Source organism: Paroedura picta, chromosome 5 (genome assembly GCF_049243985.1).
Source record: "Paroedura picta isolate Pp20150507F chromosome 5, Ppicta_v3.0, whole genome shotgun sequence".
NCBI lineage: Eukaryota > Metazoa > Chordata > Lepidosauria > Squamata > Gekkonidae > Paroedura > Paroedura picta.
In genome coordinates, this window is record NC_135373.1 from 74,889,506 (window position 1) to 74,912,582 (window position 23,077).

At 41.2% G+C, this 23,077-nt stretch overlaps 1 protein-coding gene across 40 annotated transcripts in view; it reads left to right on the plus strand.

The window, feature by feature from the left end:
- Nucleotides 1-23,077, plus strand: part of NRCAM (neuronal cell adhesion molecule) — a 193,182-nt gene that overhangs the window by 62,148 nt on the left and 107,957 nt on the right. For 34 of the 40 annotated variants that reach the window (XR_013231151.1, XM_077338555.1, XM_077338556.1 and 31 more), the window contains exons 2-3: nt 5,732-5,796; nt 10,209-10,451. The gene's annotated coding sequence lies outside the window, so the exon portion shown is untranslated. Of the gene's footprint in view, nt 1-5,731; nt 5,797-9,618; nt 9,673-10,208; nt 10,452-23,077 lie in introns of all 40 variants that reach the window. The other 6 variants (XM_077338531.1, XM_077338534.1, XM_077338532.1 and 3 more) reach the window with 2 other exon arrangements.

The window sequence follows — 23,077 nt, forward strand, 5'->3', positions numbered from 1 at the left end:
GGATCTGTCACTGGCCATTATGTGGGACTTGCTCATTATCCAAGACAAATGCCCAGGTGCACTTATAATATGGTCTGAGTTGTTGGAACAGCATCCCTAGAGGGGGGCAGTGGCTCCCAGGAAAGTGGATTTGGCAAGACGGAAGGTTTGCAAAACTGTTTTGGACTCATGTGTGCCTGATTGCTGTACTGCTTTGAGGCATCCGGACATTATCTTTTGGCAGGAGGCCCTGTTCAGGAATGATGGAGTCCATCTGTCAGAATTGGTATGGACTTTGTGGCTTGTTGAGGTTCATGCTTTTCTTTGGGGCTGCATTGGGTAATGAGTGATGGTGGGAGTTGGGCTGGGTTTGGAGCTCTGCCCCACTCTGTGGCAGTGTATTTAGGGGTGGATCCTTTTGGAGCAGAGTCCATGTCTGTGTGCCAAACTCAGCCAGGCTTAGGGGCCTCCTTCAGAGGCTGGGCACATGCCAGACAGCAGCATCCTTCCAGAGTTGGGGGACAACTACCTTGCATGGCAGGTGGCTGGGAGGAACTCCACTACAGGGTGATGCCCATGGGGCTTCTTCTATGCTTCACCTTCCCAGGGCCCACCATGCCTATGATGTGCCCATCAATCAGACCCTGTGGGCAGGCCAGCTTGTGGGCTTTCCCTCCCCCCACCACCCTGAGGTTCACTGACTTCGGGGGCGAGGGATAATTTATTGAGCTGCACATATGATTGTTGTTATTGTTGTTATGTGCGAAGTCGTGTCCGACCCATCGCGACCCCATGGACAATGATCCTCCAGGCCTTCCTGTCCTCTACCATTCCCCGGAGTCCATTTAAGTTTGCGCCTACTGCTTCAGTGACTCCATCCAGCCACCTCATTCTCTGTCGTCCCCTTCTTCTTTTGCCCTCGATCGCTCTCAGCATTAGGCTCTTCTCCAGGGAGTCCTTCCTTCTCATGAGGTGGCCAAAGTATTTGAGTTTCATCTTCAGGATCTGGCCTTCTAAAGAGCAGTCAGGGCTGATCTCCTCTAGGACTGACCGGTTTGTTCGCCTTGCAGTCCAAGGGACTCGCAAGAGTCTTCTCCAGCACCAGAGTTCAAAAGCACAGTGTGGGCACATATGATGCCCACACTCATTTACATGACAATAAAAGCTGACCTTATTAATGCCAAACAAGATTTTTTTTTGTCTGTGTTCTCTGTATGCCCAATCACTTTCACCCCTGCCCTGCTAGAATAGCCGCTGTCTTTAACTGGTGGCTGCCGTTGCATGACTGGGGAGAGGGGAATGCAGGAGAATGGATCATTCCCGCACAGCTCAGCCTGTTGGGAACAAGTCATTGTGATGCATGAAAGTTGCTGTGGGAATGGAGTGGAGTGCATTGCCTGTGCCAGCTTAAAGGAGAAGCCAGCCCAGGTGCGCCAAAGAATAACTTACTCTCCCTCCAGTTATATTTGTATGGTTGTATTTGTTTTATCTGTGTTGTTTATATAATTTGTTTTCAACATATTGTCACAGTTGTGGGTTTATTTGGGGATGGATCCTTTGGGGGCAGAGTCTGTGCCTGCGTTCTGGGCTCATCCATTTACAGGGGCCTCCTTAAGAGGCTGGGCATGTGCTAGGCAATGACATCCTCCCACAGTGGAGGACAGTTGCCTTACAACTGGGAGGAGCTGGAATAGAGTCAGGCACCTATGGGGCTTCTTCTGTGCTTCACCTTCCCAGGGCCTAGCAGGCCTGATGGGTAGGGGGATCTAAATCTGCACATCACTCGGACACCACAGGTGGGTCTGCTGGTGGGCTTTCCCTCCCCCACCATCCTGAAGTTAGCTGACTTCATGGAGGAGAGGGATGGTAAATGGATGGAAGGGATGGTAGAGCCCATGCTCTTGTACATAACAATAAAAGCTGTGGCCTTATTCATGCAACAAATATATATTCTTGTCTCTGTGTTCTTTGTACACTCGATCACTCTTCCCTCCCCTGCCCTGCAATATGTTTTGTTTAAAGAGGGAAACATTTTGGAATGTAATTTATCATAATTTCCTTAAGTTGTCTGAGGCAGGCTGTTAATTTATAAGTCTTTGAGATTCTGGTCTCAGTGACTGCTAAAGTGTTGAAGGGGTATTTTTCTTTCCCTCTACCTATACTATTGGAAAGAGGGGAGAATTGCTGTTGGGTGTTTACCTATCATGACACACATACCCCCAGAAGGATTTTCACCTGAATTCCTGCTGGAAGAGTTCTTCATGGATTAAATGCTTTCCTACTGATTCTGATAAATCCTTCTAGACTTTTATCCTCAGAAGGATCAGATGAGCCAACAGGCAAAGGAAAAATAGCCTTTGTCTATTGAAGTGGGTCTGCAGTGATTTGTCAGATCCTTCCATCCACCAGTTAGGGATAGGAGGTTAGATTGCCAGATTGGTTTGGAAACTCCTGGCGATTTGGTGGTGGAGTCTTGGAAGGACAGGGGCTTCATTGGAGTACAATGCTATATACCCGCAAAAGTATCTGGGGTTTTGTTCACTTGATATTTAAAGGGGAAAATTGTGGGATTTACTAGAACACTCAATATCACATCTGGCTTGCCTTTGAATAAGCTTCATATAATAAACAATCAGGTTTTGAATATAGTCTTGATCCTGTTAGAATCTGTAAACAGAGATTTACCTATTCATTTCTTAAAAGCATGCAAACTCAGAATTTATTAAAAAATAAACAAGCACATCTTCCTACTAGTAAGCAATTTAAAAAAAATCAAGCTGTCCCTCTATACTTGGTAGGGTTGCCAGCTGCAGGTAGATAAATACCTGGAAATTTGGGGTGTGTGGAACCAAATGAGGACAGGATTTGGCGAGGGGAGGGACTTCAGTGTAATACAGCTTTTCTTAATTTTTTTATAATTGAGGAAACCCCTGAAACATTCTTCAGTCTTCAAGAAACCCCAGAAGTTATATCAGCAGGCCATACCTTTCTGTCATGCCCCCAGAAGTCTCATGTCACCAGAAGTAACTGCCCAGTCACCAGGCCACTCATATAAAACAGGAAGTGACAGCACAGAAATATTTTCAGATGATTTGTGAACAGTACCATATTTGCAGTCTGGGTTGTTTGCTGTTATTTACCAATCGGAGGCTGCAGTGGAAACCTTCAGAAACAGGGCTTGCAGTTGATAAAATATAAATACTTACTTGTCTGAACTCCAGTTGCTACCATGTGTGATGAGCCTTGGCCTGAAAAGATTTGTATGGTCAGGGCCCCTACCCTTTCTACCCCCTCCAGGTCCATTTCTGGCTATTTTGGGAGGGGGAGTGGGTTGACATGATCATATGTGCTCATATCACCTGAAGTTTAAGAAATATATTAAAAATGAACTCCTAATCAATTGGTGAAACCCTTCTAGGATGAATTTTTTAAAACTTATTATTGACTGTGACCAAAGGCAAAGATATTAATCAGAGGCTTCATTCTTGAGAGCTCATTGCCATGGTCAGATACACTTTCCAGGGTTTCACAAAACCCTGGCTGAGAAAGTCTGGTGTAATATAATGCTATAGAGTCCCTGTGCCAAAATGGCCAATTTTTCTAGGTGAACTGGTCTCTATCACCTGGAGATCAGTTATAATCCCAGGAGATCTCCAGCTACCACCTGTAAATTGACAACCCAATTAGCACGTATCTGTCCTGAGTTGAATGGTCATGTTTGTATTTTTTCCCTTAGGAAAAAAAAATCATAGATGTTATATTGTTGTACTTAATTAAGTACCAAAAAATTAAGAAGATGTGGATATATAGGCTCAATTATTTAGTTAGTTATATTTAAATTTAATAAATATTAACAGATACACAAATATATTCATATATTTATTTCAAAGTAAATATATCGGCCCTTGTGATAGTCTCAATTAAGATTCATACTGTACAATGACAACCAGAAATGATCATAATTGACCCTGACCAGATGCATTTTGGTGCACAGGCCTTCCTCAGTGATCAAACAAATGATGTTACAGAAACAGTTCCTGACACAATAAAACAATCATTTCTTATAAATTCACCAAGATGAATTTTTTAAAACTTATTATTGACTGTGACCAAAGGCAAAGATATTAATCAGAGGCTTCATTCTTGAGAGCTCATTGCCATGGTCAGATACACTTTCCAATAACAATGATTCAGTTGTGTACCTAAAATTATTTTAAGGGCATCCTTTCTCACTTGGTAATAAAAATTCAATTAAGCCAGGAGCCAATAGTAATGTATTGTGTTCTAAAATACTTTTTAAATACCGGTCCCAATCATTTCTGTCACTGAAAATGTTCTGTATGATGCCATGCAGACTTGCAGATTTTGATCCGCTCCTCCAATTACCCCTTCCTTGTACAACCTTTGCTGTGTAGAGTTACAGGATAGTACATGAAGCCAGGAACCTCAATGTGATCTTCAGTGCCTCCCTTGCTATGGAGGTGCAGATCATGAGAGTAGCACCACTGACATTTTTACATCTTTGCCAAGCCAAACTACTAGTGTCCTACTGGGCCCCAGAGCCACCTAGCCATGGTGATCTATGTGACAGTCACTTCAGTCTATGTGGGCCTACCTTTATTCTTGACCCAGAAACTGCAAGTGGTCCAGAACCCAGCAGCCTGGGTCCTCACAGGAACATCTTGGAGAGCCCACATCTGGCCTGACCTTCAGCCAGCTGCATTGGCTTCCAATTGAATTCCAAATCAAGTTTTAAGGTTTTGGTGCTTACCTTTAAGGTCATTCACAGTATCAGCCCAGCAGCCCCAAGGAACCGCCTCTCTGCCTATGTCCTCTGAAGAGTGCTGCACTCTGCAAATTCCAACCAGTTGGTATTTGGATGTACATCTGGCCTCAACCAGGGCCAGGACATTTTCAGTCCTGGCCCTACTTGGTGGAATGAGTTCCTGGAGGAGACCCAGGCACTGATGGAAGTGATTCAGTTCCACAGAGGCTGCAAGACACAGAGCTCTTCCAGCAAGCATTTGGTTGGGTCCGTTATCTTACAACATCGGTGCGCCTCCCCTATAAAAAAAAACACCCCCACATGTGAACTGAGAGCATGTTAGAAATATATTTAATTTGATGCTGCTGCTAATATATGGAATGTAGTTTTTAAATGGTTTCATCCTGTTTTAATGTTATAATGTTATTAATTCTTAATCTCCATTATTGTTAGTGTTATTGTTGTTCATTGCCCTGAGCTGGCTTGCTTGGAGGGTGGTATACAATGCAAATCAATCAAATAAATAAATATACCGTTGTTGTTGTTAGGTGCGAAGTCATGTCCAACCCATCACGACCCCATGGACAATGATCCTCCAGGCCTTCCTGTCCTCTACCATTTCCCGGAGTCCATTTAAGTTTGCACCGACTGCTTCAGTGACTCCATCCAGCCACCTCATTCTCTGTGGTCCCCTTCTTCTTTTGCCCTCGATCGCTCCCAGCATTTGGTTCTTCTCCAGGGAGTCCTTCCTTCTCATGAGGTGGCCAAAGTATTTGAGTTTCATCTTTAGGATCTGGCCTTCTAAGAAGCAGTCAGGGCTGATCTCCTCTAGTACTATACCATAGAAAAATATACCATATACTAAATATACCATAGCAAGCACCAAATGCAGCATTGGAAGGGAGGAGACATTTATGAAGATAACAGAATCTGGGAATGTTGTCTCCTTTGTAATCAATAATCTGAAATATTTACTTTTTCTTTCAGATCCGGTAATTTTTTGAAGTCCTTGGGGGAAAAGTCTGACTAATTAAAACTGAACATTAAGAAAGGTAAACCATTTTCATGTTCTTATAAATTTTGCTACTTCTCATGGAATGGGCTATCAAGGAAAAAGATCTTATCCAAATTGGTGACTGTTTTTGTTTAGTTATCTTTTTTGTTTTGGGTAGTTTTCTGGTAGCTGTGAATTTTTTAATGTATGATGTTGACAGATTTTTTTTAGTTGCTCCCTGGTCCTATGTATATCTCTGCTGACACTAAATCAAACACTTGCCATTTCTAAAGCAGCAATTGCATGAGGTCTCTTGAGGCTTCTGCAGCATAGTATTACTGTCCCACATAAGGGTTTTTATGCAAATATTTAAGGGTTAGGCATAGAGGATCGTCTTCTCTCCTCTTGCATGGTTTTGTGTCTGTTGTATAAGACATGAGCAAGTTGTTAATTCATGGTTATAGCTTAAGGAAAGTCCCATCTAGACTTCAGTTGTATTTCACATGAACTGAATGTGTGCTCTAGAATTCACTGGCGTATTTCATTTTAGACTGCAAGAGAAGGTGGGTATTTTGGGAATCTGTCTGCTGTTACTGATCTTATTGAAGTTCACTTGAAAAGTCTCAACTTCCACAAAATACAGTTGTTAAAAGCACAAATGTATTGGTTTTCCATATTAATCTTATGGTGCTACAGAAAATGGTGAAATAAAAATCATAGGACAAGAGTAGTCCAGTTGAATTCTCTCTACCCGTTATTCTTTGTTCCTGCTGTGAATTATTGTAAGATACCTTTCTGATGTCTAGGGTCTAATATTCCAGTTCCCCTTTTACAATTTGAATCTCCCTGTTTTGTGGTTTAATACCTCCTGTGACAGCCTTTCTAAAACAAATAAAAATTGGGGAAGATCTGAGCAAAAACAACTCTTTTGTTGCAGTTACACTTCATAGCACAGCTGGGCAGGGTGGGTAGTAGATGTGGAAAGAGGAGACCACATGGGATCTTTTCAACATATTCTTTTGTGCCTGTGTTGTATCAAACTGGATTTCTGGGTAGAGATGGGAAAGTAAGCAGGCTTTTAGTTATTACAAGTGGGGACCTGTAAGAAACTTGTGGGGGAGGGGGCATCCCATTCCCTTCACCTTTGCTTCCTCCCCCTCTCCATCTCTTTCATGTGCTTTCTCCTTCCTACCATCCATTTTCTTACTCTCTTTGTCCTCCATACCTGTCACTTCCTGTCTCTTTCTATTCCCCTTCCCATCATTCTTTGGTTTTCTGCCTCACCACTTTATCACTTTCTCTGTTTCTCCCCTTCAAACTATTATTATCTCCAACTTTCTGCCCCTATCCCATGACTCGCCCTTTCCACCCACCCCCTATCATTCTTCCATCCTCTCATCTGCTTCTTCTCACACAGCAGCAGCAGTGGTGCTCCCAGCTGCCCAATTGCTTCCACCTTCCTCATAGCAGCAATGGCAATGGTGGCAACACTCCAGGAGTCACAGTGGATCTCCCAGCTACAGGGATCAATTCCCCTTAGGGTTCTAGTTCCAGTTTGGGAAATTCCAGGAGATTTTGGGATGGAACCTTGAAATATATTTATATATTAGATTTAAAAACTGCCTCTCCCAGCAAGCAGGCTTGTGGTGGTTCACAACATAATATAAAACATAAAACAGATCTCCCATAAAAACACCCCAATAAAAAAAATTCCAGCATAAAAATGGTGGCAAACAATACAAGATAAAACTCTTCCCATGCTTCCTGTGCTTCAGCCCTCCAACAGTTGGCCTAGATGTTAACCAGTTGTTGATGGTCAATACCCAGGATGGCAACCAGGGGCAAACCTCAGCAACTCTAATGCAGTGTCCGAACTCTATATATATATAGGTTGGATACACACTTTTCTTGGATGCTTTAGGATGCTTAGGGCTGATCCTGCGTTGAACAGGGGGTTGGACTAGATGGCCTGTATGGCCGCTTCCAACTCTATGATTCTATGTATGTATGATTCTATGTATGTATGTATGTATGTATGTATGTATGTATGTATGTATGTATGTATGTATGTATGTATGTAATCTATCTATCCATCCATCCATCCATCCATCCATCCATCCATCCATCCATCCATCCATCCATCCATCCATCCATCCATCCATCCATCCATCATCTAGTATGTATCTATATCTATATCTATATCTATATCTATATCTATATCTATATCTATATCTATCTCTATCTCTATCTCTATCTCTATCTCTATCTCTATCTCTATCTCTATCTCTATCTCTATCTCTATCTCTATCTCTATCTCTATCTCTCTCTCTCTCTCTCTCTCTCTCTCTCTCTCTCTCTCTCTCTCTCTCTCTCTCTCTCTCTCTCTCTCTCTCTCTCTCTCTCTCTCTCTCTCTCTCTCTCTCTCTCTCTCTATCTATCTATCTATCTATCTATATCTATATCTATATATATCCTTATCCATGGTTCCTCTATATATTTGTGAAACAACCTGGGGGGTGTCCAGCTGTCTAAGCTGGCTGCACCCTGATTGGCCCTGCCCCTGCGGCTCCCACCCTCCATCACTAGACTCTAGCCTCTTTGCTCTCAGGCGCGCCTCAGAGCCTGGAGCCAACTGAAGGTACAGGGAGAGGGCCCTTGGCTTGCCTGGCCAGGAAAGGAGGCCCTTTCAAGCTAATGTGTGTATATATATCTCCCCCCAAGCTTCCCTAATCACATGCAGAACACTTTTCTGTTTCAATGTGTGTGTGTGTATGTGTGTGTGTGTGTGTGTATATATATACCCATTGAAACAGAAAAGTGTTCTGCATGTGATTAGGGAAGCTTGGGGGGGGGGGGAGCCAAGCGCAGCAGGAGCCTCTTTCTTTCTTTTCTTGAAGATGGGGGGGGGGAGAGGATTGGAGACAGCAGAGGAGGGGGAATAAATCCAAGATGCAAATCTCTGCTGAGAGAAGTTAGGATTTCTGGAGTCTCTGCTGAAAGAAGTTAAGGCTTCCCCTTTAAAAGACGTAGTGCAATGTAGGGAATCAACTGACGCCCTGGCTAATCAGGGCTTTTCTATAGCACTGGAGGCTCAGCAGCAAGTTATTTCAGGGAAAGCAGAGAACTGCACCTTTACTCATGATGCTTTTTCAAATATTGAGGGTTATATTCACTCCAGGATATACGCCAGGCATATGGTTGAGGCCAGGGCAGAGCCCGGGTTCCATCTTTAGATTTCCTAGATCAGGGGTAGTCAACCTGTGGTCCTCCAGATGTTCATGGACTACAATTCCCACTAGCCACTGGCAGAGTTTGCTGGCATGGGCTCATGGGAATTGTAGTTCATGAACATCTGGAGGACCACAGGTTGACTACCCCTGCCCTAGATCCATCAGCCAGCTCCCTCTCTCATGAAACCAATTACTATGGCCTCGCACTGAACAAGTGGGGGGCAATAGGATTAAAGCGCCATCGTTGTTGTTATTGTAAGATGCACAATGGGAGTTTTATGGGGTTTTATTGTGGTTTTAATGTTTTACTGTGTACCGCCATGAGACCTTTTGGTTAACGGCAGTATGCAAGCTTAAATAATAAATAAATAAATAAAAATACAAACAGTTGCTGGTAAGGGCCTAGGCCACTAGATAATATTCACATCCTAATGAATTTCTTCATAGTATAATTGCACAACTCCTAAACTGTAGGCACCTTTACTTGTGCAGTAAAATTTTTGTTGGGGTCCACTGGGGAAACATACTAGTAACTATTAAAAATAACATTTTTACTTCTGTACTATAACAGAAACCGAACCAAACATTATTAAAGTGAAGTTCTTGCTGAGATTAATTTGGGAATGTTAACTAGACTCCTTTGGTTTAAGTGCATGCCTACATCTGGATGCAGATGCCAAACAGTTGCTTAAAAAAAGAAAAACGTGAGTTACAAGCAAAATATTACAAGAGAATTATGGTCCTTTACAGATTACCAGAGACATTATGGAATAAGCTTTCATGACTCACAGCTCACTTCATCAGTAGTTTTGCACTCAGATAGCAGATCTATCTAACTTTGTAACTATTTCATAAGGGAAGAAACATAAAGTGGAAAGGGGAATTATTACAGAATGTAGGCCATAGAACCAGAATTTCAAATCATAGGTGAATAACATTAATTGCAGAGAGATGATGAAAACATAATCCAGTAAAAAGAGTCAAAACAAATCAGTACTCTTCTGGTGGGGATGGAGTTCTCATTGTTAATTATTTTTATAATGAGGACTTGGTACTAAGCATTTTAAATTAGTAGATAAGTTAGATGCAAGTTTTAATTGCCAATATTTATCCATAGCTGTAGCAAGTAGGATAAGTTACTCTGCAATTAGAGTGTGGTGCTTTAGAGCTAAAATGGGAAGAATTAGAGATCATTTCTGTGAGATCCACATTATACTGAAACAAGTCTTTTCTCTTTTAGAGTAAGCACAACAAAGCTAATATCAAGCTGGTTTCAAATAGCGAGAACCAAGCAGAAGGTGAAGAGTTAAACTTCTCCCCCTCTCCCATAAGGAAAAACAAGTCTGCAGTTTGCATCTTTTGAGCAAATCAAGAAGTTTGATCTGTCTGAGTCCGATATTCACCCTTTTTACATTTCTGACTTTAAAGAAAAGTCATTTATTTTCTTGAAGAACTGACAGAGGATGCATTCTCTGAAGTTTTGGTAAGTCATTAAAGTGTAATTTCTTCCTCATTTTACTGCAGCTTTGCCTAATATTGGTCGTAGAACACTGTGGTGGCTTCTAGAATAACACTGCCGTGTGGATGTTTCACTTAGATCTTTTGCATCAAAGTGAAAAAAGACAACTTTTATCTGTGAAGATGTTGGTACTGGCGAACAAAATGGGGTGTGTCAGGTGAGGACTATGCTTGGTGAGATGTACTTGGAATAAGCCAAATCTCAGAGGAGCTCCTAGTGTTTCTGGGATTTGACTGGTGGTCATGAAGGAGAGGGAGGCAACAGCAGGCATATATTTTGCCTGTTGTTTTTTTTCTACACAGCTGGTAACAGCAGTGCTGCCCATGCTTCTGTTGCTTGGGCACAGATATGGTCCTAAGTGTGCCATTGTCAGAATGTGTGCTGGAAGCAACCTATTTCTGGCTTAGATGCAAGGAATAGAATAGATAAGGCCAAAACCACTTGCCACTATAATGCTGCATTAGCCTGAAAAGTAAGAGGCCTTGTTTCTTTACACAACACCTTGCCTTGTTTCCTTCTCAAAGACTGATGTTTTATTGTGTCCCTCAAATAAAGTCCTTTTAACTCTGATTGTCAGTCTCTCTGGCAGCTTTTGTTCCTTTTCAGAGCTATGACGACTGTTAATATAAACATGATTAGACTTGAAACAGGGTCCAGCTTTGAACTACTCCTGTAGCAAGTAAGTCCCCTGGGTTGACAAACTCATTCAGCCTTTTCTATTCACTCACAAAATTGTTGCTGATGTTACACATATTGTGCTGCCAGCAGCATATCTAATATGGGGCAAAGCTCATAAAAGATCTCATGCTTAAGCAATTTCACTCTCTAGAAACATGCGCACCAAGCTAGAATGGAGTTCCAGTGCATAATCTCAGCATAAACAACATACATTTAATGAACCCAATGTACTGAGGGCTGAATTTGCAGGCTGCGCTGAGAGATGAGCACAAGAAGGCATTCAGAGCTTGTAGTGCCATGTGGCTATTTGCTAACAAGGCTCTGGCTTTGCCCTCAGCAGCATTTGAATGACCAACCAGCCAATCAGCAGCAGCTGCCTACTTGTGGAGCTCAGCCTGGGGAGGAGTTGTGACACAAATAAAGTATCAGCATTCCCTGCAGCCATTTAAATAGCTGATGGCAGATGCTTCCTGATGCCTTCTTTGTACTATTTTTGTACTGTTTTATCGCATTGACATATGCCTGTATTTATCTCCATTAATTATGATGGAATTTCATGGTTAGATATAGAGATATGCATTCTGGTCTACCTGAGACAAAATTGTACCCCCAAACACCTTATTAGTGTTTTGGAATATATTTTGGCTTCCTGAATGTATTTGGATATTGCAAACTTAAATGGACTCCAGGGAATGGTAGAGGACAGGAAGGCCTGGAGGATCATTGTCCATGGGGTCGCGATTGGTCGGACACGACTTTGCACATAACAACAACAACAAATGGAAAACTGGAAAGAAAAATCCTGAGAAAATCCAAGATATATTTGAGAATTAACAGTAGTTCCCCCACCCCCAGATCAGCTGTGCTAGGGGGAGCAGACTGTTCCCGTTAGCTTGGTATGGGGCTGGCTTCTCGTGCAGCCCTGTTTAAACTGCTAGTTAAGCCATCCCAGCCAGGTTGCATGAGTTCTTCCCAAAGTATCAGCACCTTGGTGGATTCTGTTGGGCAATCCAGTTTCAACTTTGTTGTTAATTGCCTTAATTAAAAAACTGGCTAGATTGACTAGACCAGCCCTGTTGGCCCATGGCCAACTGTTGGCATGAGGCCAACTGCCCAGAAATGGTTGACATGGTAAGGAGGAAGATGACCAGTAAACTGGAAAAGATTGTGAAAGATGTTGGGGGGGGGGCTCAGACCTTGACATCTGGACATCTCACCCTGCTTGGAGTTACTGTTGCTACTGCATGGCATTCACTTTTCCTCATTGTGGATTCAGAAGACTAATGATGACAGCAAATGTATACTTTGCAAGACAAAGGATGAAAGGATGAAACAGTGGACCACATGGTAGTCAGTGCCTGCAGTAAAATTGCTCAATCAACTATAAAAGAATATCACAATACAGTTGCAGCTACGTTGCATTGGAATCTTTGCAAGAAGTATTCATAGGAACATAAACCAAACAAGATAATGAAGAATTATGAAACAAAGATTCTTTGGAACATTCCAAACCTAGAGGATAACACCCCTGATATCACATTAGAAGAAAAAATGAAAAATTGGGTTTGGATCATTGACATTGCAATCCTAGGAGACAACAGAATAAAATAGGAAGAACAGGACTGTTTCTGCACAGGGGGTTTGGCTTGGATTTATGTAAGGTCAAGTTTTTCGTCCATTTCCACACTGAAAATCGCCCTTTCAGGTGCCTCGCAGCAAGGAAATCCTGAGAAATCTGTTTTTCACTTTTTGAAGTAGGGACTAACTGGGTCTATTTCGACACTATTCAATGCAGAAATGTATGCATTTATTTTTTTGTGGCACCTGACATTTTGAGCGTTTGGGCACACCCCTTTCCTCATTGCTATTCTCCCTCCTCCTCCCTTCCTCCTCCCCCTCATGAGAAAGGTTCTCTAGTGCTTCCCTCTTCCATATGCACTGCATCTCTTTCCTCCAATAGCGCCCCTTAATTCGATGTATCCTCACCTCCCCCTTTCCCCCTCCAAGGTGTTAAAAAAAGGTTATTGCATTACAATGCTGGCATGTTATAACATGCAAGACTATTTTTTCCATTCCTGGAGGATTGGAGAAGGCAGAAGGCTTCTGAAGAGTGGGGGAAGGAGGCAGGAATGGAGAGAGAATTCCACTCATGCCTCTCTGAAGCTGCATAGATTGGCTGTCAGATGGGGAGGGGAAGCACCAAGGTTCCCTTGCTTTCCATTCCCCAATCCAAGTCACAGCTGGCTCCTGCAGAATGGGCTTGGAGCAAGGAAGCAAGGCACTTCCTCTTCCTGTCTGACATCCATCTAGTGCAGTGCTTTTGATGTAAGAGCTTGATCAGCTGCATCATATTGCAAAAATGGATTTCCATTCCTGGGGATGGTGATTTAAAATAGCGATCCCCAACCTGTGGGCCACGGACCACATGTGGTCCTTTGACAAGTTGGAGGTGGGCCCTGAAGGACGCCTTCTCCCCCCCCGTCATGAGTTAAACTGTCAGTTGACATGAGTTAAAATTTCCATGAAAATAAAATGTTCCTTATGTTCATTGTTGTGGCGTGTCTGTATCTTATTTTGAAGGGATGTTTAAACATTACCATAGCGATCAGAGAGCATTAGGGCAGTGGTTGAGAGTAGAGGAGTAAACTACCCCCCCACGGGCCTCAGTAAAAGGCGGTGAGTGGTCCCCAGCATTGAGTGGTCCCCGGTGATGATGATGATGATGATGATGATGATGATGAAGAAGAAGAAGAAGAAGAGTTGGTTCTTATATGCCGCTTTTCCCTACCCAAAGGAGGCTCAAAGCGGCTTACAGTCGCCTTCCCATTCCTCCCCCCACAACAGACACCCTGTGAGTTGGGTGAGGCTGAGAGAGTGCCGATATCACTGCTCGGTCAGAACAGTTTTATCAGTGCTGTGGCGAGCCCAAGGTGGTTGCATGTGGGGGAGCACAGAATCGAACCCGGCATGCCAGATTAGAAGTCCGCACTCCTAATCACTACACCAGACTGGTTGGGGACCACTGATTTAAAGGACTGGGGCAGATCAGCTCCTGGCATTCATGGAGGAAACTTTGGTCCTTAATCCCTACCAGTCTGGCTTAATCCCTACCATCTCAGCCATTGGGTGGAAATGTTTCTGGTCATCTTGATAGATAATCTTCAGCTCCAGTTGGATAGAGGTGGGTCGGCACTCCTCATGTTTTTAGACCTGTCAGCTGCACTTTACATTGGCGGCTATGAGTTGTTAGGCTCAATTTGGTGTCAAAAAAAAGGAAAAGGGGGACATATGCTCCCAATGTGGAACTTGGAAATTGTCTGGGGTGCGATCCTGAACTTTAAAAACAGGCATTATTGAAAAATGCTGGCTGGGTGAGCCATCAGTGCAGAAATGGTCCAGGAGAAGATAATGGAATACCAACAACAACTTTAGGAGAAGGTTACCATCCTGCTAGTTGTCATTTTGGATCCCCTGGAGAGTCACTTAGAAGTTTCAAGAAATACTTTGGCATTGAGCAAATAACACCAACTTAGTTCCAGAAGACAATATTGCTTGGAACAGTAAGAATCCTATGAAAATACATCTGCAATTTGAAAGAATTTGGCTGGATCTAAAATTGTAGAACACCATCTACCAGTCAAATATCTCACTGTGATATTTCTTCTTACTTTTCATCACCACCATCATCATGATAATAATTTTAAAAAACCCAGAGAAGAGTGTGGAAAGTAATAAAAAACAGACTAGATAAATCAGTAGAAATGGTGATGGTTATATACATTATTAAGAGCCTCTTGTGGCGCAGAGTGGTAAGGCAGCCGTCTGAAAGCTTTGCCCATAAGGCTGGGAGTTCAATCCCAGCAGCCGGCTCAAGGTTGACTCAGCCTTCCATCCTTCCGAGGTCGGTAAAATGAGTACCCAGCTTGCTGGGGGGTAAACGGTCATGACTGGGAAGGCACTGGCAAACCACCCCGTATTGAGTCTGCCAAGAAAACGCTAGAGGGCGTCACCCCAAGGGTCAGACATGACTCGGTGCTTGCACAGGGGATACCTTTACCTTTACCTTTATATACATTATTATTTTTGTTTTTATCAACAGGTTATATTGTAATGTTGCCATCCCAGAACTGTAAACTGCAGGACCGATCAATGCTATTGTTGCATAGAAGTATACTTTTACTTATGTGAGAGTGGATGAAAGGCAGAAAATTGTTCAGATTTAGATTTACAGTATCTTTATTGGAATAAAATTGCAAAGCATAAAACGAAAATTTCAAACAGTTCCAGATGTAAAATCCATCATAAAAAGATTTTCATTTAAAATTGCCAGCAAAAACTTTGCTACTTTTATAATAGTTGCTGAATCCCTCACATTTAGTATCATCTTAATCCAATGTTTCTCATTAACACAGCTGAAATTCAATTTCTTCAGATAATTAACTAATAGGTGACGATATACTTCAAACTTAGGACACACCAGAAGTATATGGTACAACGTGTCAGGGACACCACATCCATATAAACAGTATCTCTCCTGAGGAGGGGTTTTCAAAAATCTACCTCGGGTGACATTTGAGGGAAAGATGTTTAAGCGAGCTATTAGAAATGTTCTTCTTAAATTTGTGCAGATTTCACCTCTGTCTGAATTGTAATGGCTCATGATTCTTGGATACAGCTCCATGATCCTTAATTTAATTCATTTCTTAAAAACTGGCATCATTGTTGAAAGCATCTCATTTTAAATTAAAATACATTGAATAAACTGGTACCTTCCTCTCAAAACAGATTACTAAAGTGATTTTTACAAAAGCAGGAGAGTTTTTGGTCAGCAGCCAACAAAGCTGGATGACATTAGTTGATGAATAAGCTGTTGAGAGAAAGACTATTGTTATAGACCCAAATTAATCAAAAAGAAAGTTAATGTTTCCTGTTAAAAATATTGGGGGATGGTCTTGCTGCCAAGATATAATAGAAAATAATCAGTACACAGGTTCTGGAGTCTTAACTGTTACAATTTGAGATGTACTTTCAGTTTACAACTCAGGGATGGCATAGTTACAAAATAAAGATACTTTTTATTTATTTATTTATTTATGCTTTCATGTCATGATTAATCAGTGTAAAGATAGTGGTATTCAGAAAAAATCATTGTTTTTTACATGTTTTCAATGTGGAAGTGAATGTGTTTGTGGTGAGATTTGTGCACCATTACAGAATTTATAAGACTAAGCAGGTCCATATATTAACCTTATCCGGTAATGTCATCAATCTGGAATCAGTTACTCTATTTTGCAGTAGCTCAGTGTCCCTTTGTATTTTACATGGTCTAGTAATATTGTAACGCTTTGTTGCTTCGTACAATTTTGATGACTATCAGTAGTTTCTAAAGCCCGCTGAAAGAATGGATAGTGTATTGTCAGTGCTAGGATGACAAAAGAATAGACATTCAAATAGTGATGCTGTCTAGTTTCCAAAATGATGATGATTCATGTGGGGTTTTTTTTTTTTTGGCTCTTACCATTTTGGAATGAATTCTTTGCTGTTCAACTTGCAAGAAGTGCGATTCAAGGAACATGTTTAATAATACAATTATGAAATTTGTCTGTCAGTTCATTCATTAGTTAGTGGAATATTACCAAAACATGTTGAACCAGTACAAATATTTTGAAAGATAATAGGCTTCTATTGTCAAAATGTCTATTGAAAATAAGTATGTTAGTAAAAGTTTGGAAATATGCACATATTTAATGAACTTAAGTTGATTACAAGGTCCAGTTAGTAGGATTTAATCAAGGCTACAAAAAAAAGAAAATAAGCCTGAAGAGAAAACTGTCACAAATTGTGATATTAAAAGGCATGAGAAAATCAATTTTTAACAATTTTATACTGAATTGCATATAGTGTCTGTTGAAATTTAGAAGATTTAAAAGATATGAACTAACATGCAATGGAAGCAGAGAAATAAGAGTTTTTTGCCACCTTCACTGCCACCTCATAGGCCCTCATCTGGGCTCTATACAGCCTGTTCTCATCACTTCTTCCCTGGTCTGTTTCTAGATTCACTCAAGCCATCTAAGCAACTTTTCCATCTCTCAGCTCAATACCATGGACCTAAGAAAGAGTGATGATGTAGAGGGCACTGGGGAGTGATGGTATCAATGGCATCCCGAAGTCCAACGAAGTAGTTCTTGGCCCAAGCCAGTTTGGTGTAGTGGTTAGGACTTCTAATCTGGCATGCCGGGTTCGATTCTGCAACACCCCACCCCACATGAAACCAGCTGGGTGACCTTGGGCTCGCCACGGCACTGATAAAACTGTTCTGACCGGGCAGTGATATCAGGGCTCTCTCAGCCTCACCCACCCCACAGGGTGTCTGTTGTGGGGAGAGGAATGGGAAGGCGAATGTAAGCCACTTTGAGCCTCCTTCGGGTAGGGAAAAGCGGCATATAAGAACCAACTCTTCTTCTTCTTTTTCTTCTTCTTCTTCTTCTTCTTCAAGTATTGGGGTAATTACCAACAGAGCCTATACTTAGATCTCTTAGAATATCTGGAAGCCTGTTGGGTCCATAAGTTTTGGACATCATCCTTTCACTCAAGCAGAAGGGAGTCACAATCCACAATTGGCATTAAGGAGGTAATGATCCATACCTGGCATTGGTTCTGCTTGAACCACAGTTACCAGATCACTCCCTGTATCAAAAATCAAATCTAGCATATCGCCTGTTTTCTGTCTGTGGGAACCAAAACAATCTGGGAGACTTCTAATGCTACTATGGAAGACATGAAATCTGAGGATGAATTCTTATAGGACACTACTGATGTGGACATTGAGATTCCTCAAGTACTGTCAGTTGCAGGAAGCACAATGCCCACTCTGAGACTACCTCAGTCAGTCTCACTACGATATTTGTTAAACATCTTCATTATGATGTGTGCTAATTCATTGTTCACCTTCTGTCGAAATGTGTGAACTTGTAATTCCCATTCCATCATGTCTGAGGAAGTATGTGTGCTCACAAAAGGTTATACCTTAAATAAAATTTTGTTAGCCTTAAAGTCAGATTTTTTTCTACTGCTTCAGACCAACATGGCTACCCATCTGATCTGAAACTAACATCTATCTAACATATTATATAGCAGGCATAGAATAACTGAAATTAAGAGGAATTCTGAACTTGTGTCTTTTGGGAGGCACCATGAACATTGAAGAAACCAAAAAGAATCCCAAATTGACAGGCATGTTCTTCCTGAATGTTTTCAAATTCAAATGCATGTTGGGCAGCCAACCAAACAAAAACAGGAACCACAAAGGCAATGTTGTATAGTAGTTTCCTCTCTACATATTTAAGGTTAACACAAATTCGAGTCAACCCAAGTGGGGTCCAAGGTTAAATTACCTGCTTTCTGCCTGTCTTCATCAGTAGTTGCTCTACAATGTAAAAAAATACATAAAAATATATGAATAATATTTAAACATAAACATATCAAAGGTACAAATCAAATCCTCACCTTCAATATCTAGTTTCTTTATAAAACTAAGAATAATAATGTGTATCACATTGGCTGATGCTCATTACAGTATGGGATTTTCAAAAGGTGCCTATGGAAGGCTAACACCAATTAGCATTTATACAGAAGCAAGCAGTTCCAGGTGTAACTAATTAGTTAAAGGGGCCAGATATTAAAAAAATAACCAAAAGTAATTTTTATAAGAAACAGCTTGCAATTTTAGCCCTCTTCTATGAAACAGCTTGCAATTTTAGCCCTCTTCCATGAAAAACAGAAATTTAGTAGGGGCAAAGGGTGATGTATTATATTGTGTGGTTTACTTGGCAGTTGCTATTCTGAAGTCTGTACCAATCAGCTGTTTTGGCCAGGAAGTGTTTAAAATGTCACTGGGAAAATTCCAGACTTTCTAAAGGGAAAATGGCTTAAAGGATGTTTCATGGTGTTAGAGCTCATAACAAATAACACAATTAATTTGGCACAAATATTTCACACGTTGGTTTACTTCCTTTGGCTAATAATTAAACCAAAGGCTTTGGCAAAGAGTATTATTGTATAAGCCAAAAAGTCCAATTTCTTACTGAAGACCCAGGAAAATGTATAACCTATTATCTCAAAGTAGTATTTGTTTGATTTTTCACATGAAATGATTTAATTTTTCTTGTTTGATTTTACATGAAAACTATTCACATGTTGACACGCTAACACTGAACACAATTAGAATTTCAATGAATTTTTTGGTTCAATTTAGTATTATGTTTGTGCTCAGATTTTCAAACTAAAGTAATTAAAAAATCAAACATATATTGCACTTCTAAAATTAGTTTAAAAGAAATCTGCAGGGTTAGTGTGAAATACATGGCCAATTTAAAAAGTTTGTAAGAGTCTTTGAAATGGAGAATGATTCCTGATGTTTCAGTGAAGAAACAGAGTAATCCTAAATAGAATTATATTTAGGATTTATATTTTAAATCTGTGGAGTTTGATGGGTTTAGGGGGATTGGTTTAGGATCATCCCATAAGGATCTTGTTCCCAGTGATTAGGCACTTGCTTATTGTACGAATAGCTTATAGTTATTCAGGATCACTGTCTTACATAGACATCATTTACATCTAAGGAATTGTTTGTATCTTCAGTATACATAGTCTCATATGATCAATGTTTGAGACTCTTTTCACAATGTGTGATCCTAACAAATCAAATCCTCACCAATAATCATGGGAGCTGATTCTAGATGGTTCTATTGAACTTGGTTGTAGTGTGTACAAGAATAATTAAACTATGTGGGCAACATTAACCATTCAGATCTTTTTTAATTATGTCAGTGCATATGTGGGTTCATACGGTTTGTTTTATATTTCTCAAAGATAGTGCTATAATTTTAATTTATTCTTAGTGAAAATAAATAAAATCATTTACAGAATTTTCAGGCTTATATTTCTAATTTTATGGATACATTCATATGCTATTAAATGGAAATTTATATATTGATATTAATGGAGCAGTATTCAAATAAAGCTTGGAGGTAGAAGGACAAATTAAATATAGTAAGTTTTTCACAGAAATAGGAAATGCCTACTCAAAAAGTATCATCTACATTCATGAATAAAATCCAAGGCATATATTTCATGCTTAATGTGTTTTCCAATATATATTCAAATAAATCAAGATGATAAAAGATCAGAGATTAATTTCAGAATAATTTTTAGAGAAGCCTACAGTCTTTTATCAAGCAAAATTCTAAGACCAAGACCAATTAGAGTTGACAAAGCATCTCAATAACTGTGATATTGTTGATTCAAATGAGAAGTAAAGTTTACAAGTTAGACTTTACATATAAATAAAATTATATATTCTGTTTTTATATTTCCTGGTTTTAGGGCCACAAATTCTTTACAATCCAGTTTACAATCAATATTTAAGACATCTACAGTAAAAACAAAATTTTGTTACATTACCATTACCATTGTATTACAACATTGGGGAGGGATTTATATATATATGGGGTCTTACTGGGGTCTCTCCTTCATTTTCCACTCTCCTTGGTTTCCAACCCCAAATTTCTAGGTATTCCCAAATAGGACTTGGAGATGTTATGAGTCAGACAAATTTATCCCTTGTTCTTTGGAGTTATTCTAAAACAGAAACTTTGGGGGACAAAATTGTATGGTACGTGTTATAAATTGGCCATTTGATCCTGTGGTTCTGTAATTATGTTATGTTAAAGATTGTGTATCTGCCGCTGTTAGCAAGTTTATCATGAACCCCCACTTTTTTCTTACCTAAATGATGGTGTCCTAAAATAATTAAATGCATCTTTGTTTTCTCATGTTGCCATTTAAGGGAAGGTGATGCTTTAATGCAGGGGGAGTCAACCTGTGGTCCTCCAGATGTTCATGGACTACAATTCCCACAAGCTCATGGAAATTGTAGTCCATGGACATCTGGAGGACCACAGGCTGACTACCCCTGCTTTAAAGGATTTGTATTGGGAGACTGATGACTATCTTTAACCACTCCTGCGGAGCAGATAAAATAAAGCCCTATGGGCTAATGGGAAGGAGTTAGGGCGGGCCCTGTCCATGATAAAAACTCAGAGGGGTGAATCAGGAGCTGTGAAGCGGCTCTTGATTCACCCCTCCGAGTGCCACTCAAGGGCCAAGTGGCCACACTCACATTCAAGGGCCACACACACCCGCCCGCCACCTCCTAACCCCCCAGCCTCCCTAGACCCCTTCCCGAGCCGCCGCTTCCAACACTGCACACAGCCACACTCACATACCCGCCCGCAGCCTCCAACCCCCCCAGCCTCTCCAGACCCCTTCCCGAGCCACCACAGCTTCTGAAGCGACACGCAGCCACACACACACACACTCACTCCCTGCCCTCCCCAGACCCCTTCCCATGCCGCCACCATGATGCCCCCACACCCACCGGATGCCTCTCACCCTACCGCCCCTTTCCCCAGTCAATCCCCACTCCCAGAGCCCCTACTCACCTTCTCTCCATCGTCCCGTCGTGCTGGCCCTTTCCTTCCCTTTTACCAGTGCCGTCCCTAGGCTGCGCGGCCTGTGCGGACACCACTATGGTGCTGCAATGAACCAGGCATGCGCGGACTCACGCACATGCCTGGTTCCACAGCCCACCGCGGCCCTGCCCCCATGCTACAGCACATATGGCCGGACTACCAGCACGCATGGCCAGACTACCACCCATGCACCCTACCCGTCCTGTCACCTGCGCTGCCCCCTGGCACTAGCCACACCGCTTCCCTGCCTGACACCCACGGCTGCCACCCACCCCGAGACCACCAATGGGCGGGGAGAGGACGTCCCCCAATGCCCCACCTCTGCCCATTTTCATAAATGGGCTTTTCCCCTAGTCTATTATAGTGTGTAAAACTGTTTTGTTTGGCAGAAACTGAACTCTTTATTGCTTTTATGTTGTCACAATTCATCCTGAAAATGCTGAATTCATATAGTGAATCAGTTGAAGTATTTCATTATTTTATGTTTATAAAGCATGACACTTAATACTAAGTGCTGCAAGTTCAACATTCATATTCTTTAATACTTTCCCTAATATCACATAGTGACATACCTTTGTGTTTATTAAAATGACAAGGTAAGAGTAGATTTATATTCAGATCATTGTGCTAGGGATAATGAAAAACAGGTAATGTGAATAGAGATGATTCAGTGGGTTAGATGTTTGACTGTTACCAAGGAAACTTGCAGCTGCACAGTCCAGAAATCTTCATCATTTGTGGATTACATATGCCTAAACTGCTGGAAGCCACTGTGTTTCAGCCACAGCTGCATATCTGCAATAAGGAGATAAAAATAGTGACTGGCTTCATAGGGGAGATTTAAGGATTACTAAAATAATAGATGCAGAGCATACTTTCAAAAGCTTTGTCCCTCTCATTAAGCTATCTGTGCGGAGTTTTGACTGTAACATTTGTAAACGTTGTATATTATGTATGAGAGTAAGGATGGTGTCGTGGTTAGTGTTGGACCTGGAATGAGGAAGACCTGACTGAGATGTCCATTTGGCCTGTCAGGATTTTTTCCCTTCCACCCTAAGAATAAATTGGTAGAGAGAACACAATAAAATCAGAGTCCAGTAGCACCTTTAAGACCAACAAAGATTTATTCAAGGCGTGAGCTTTCGAGTGCAAGCACTCTTCGTCAGAGAGAAGTATAACAAATGAAATATATATACATAGGAGCTTAAAGTTTCAGACCTTTTTAACATGCAGTTGTGGACTCTCAGCAGGGAGCAGGCCAAAAATAATGTTGACAGAGAAAAATTCACTACAACTATGTAGGATACTTTGAATTGTTTTCAACATGGTTGCATTTTAGATGTCTGTCTGCATAACAACCAAAATAATTTGGGGTTT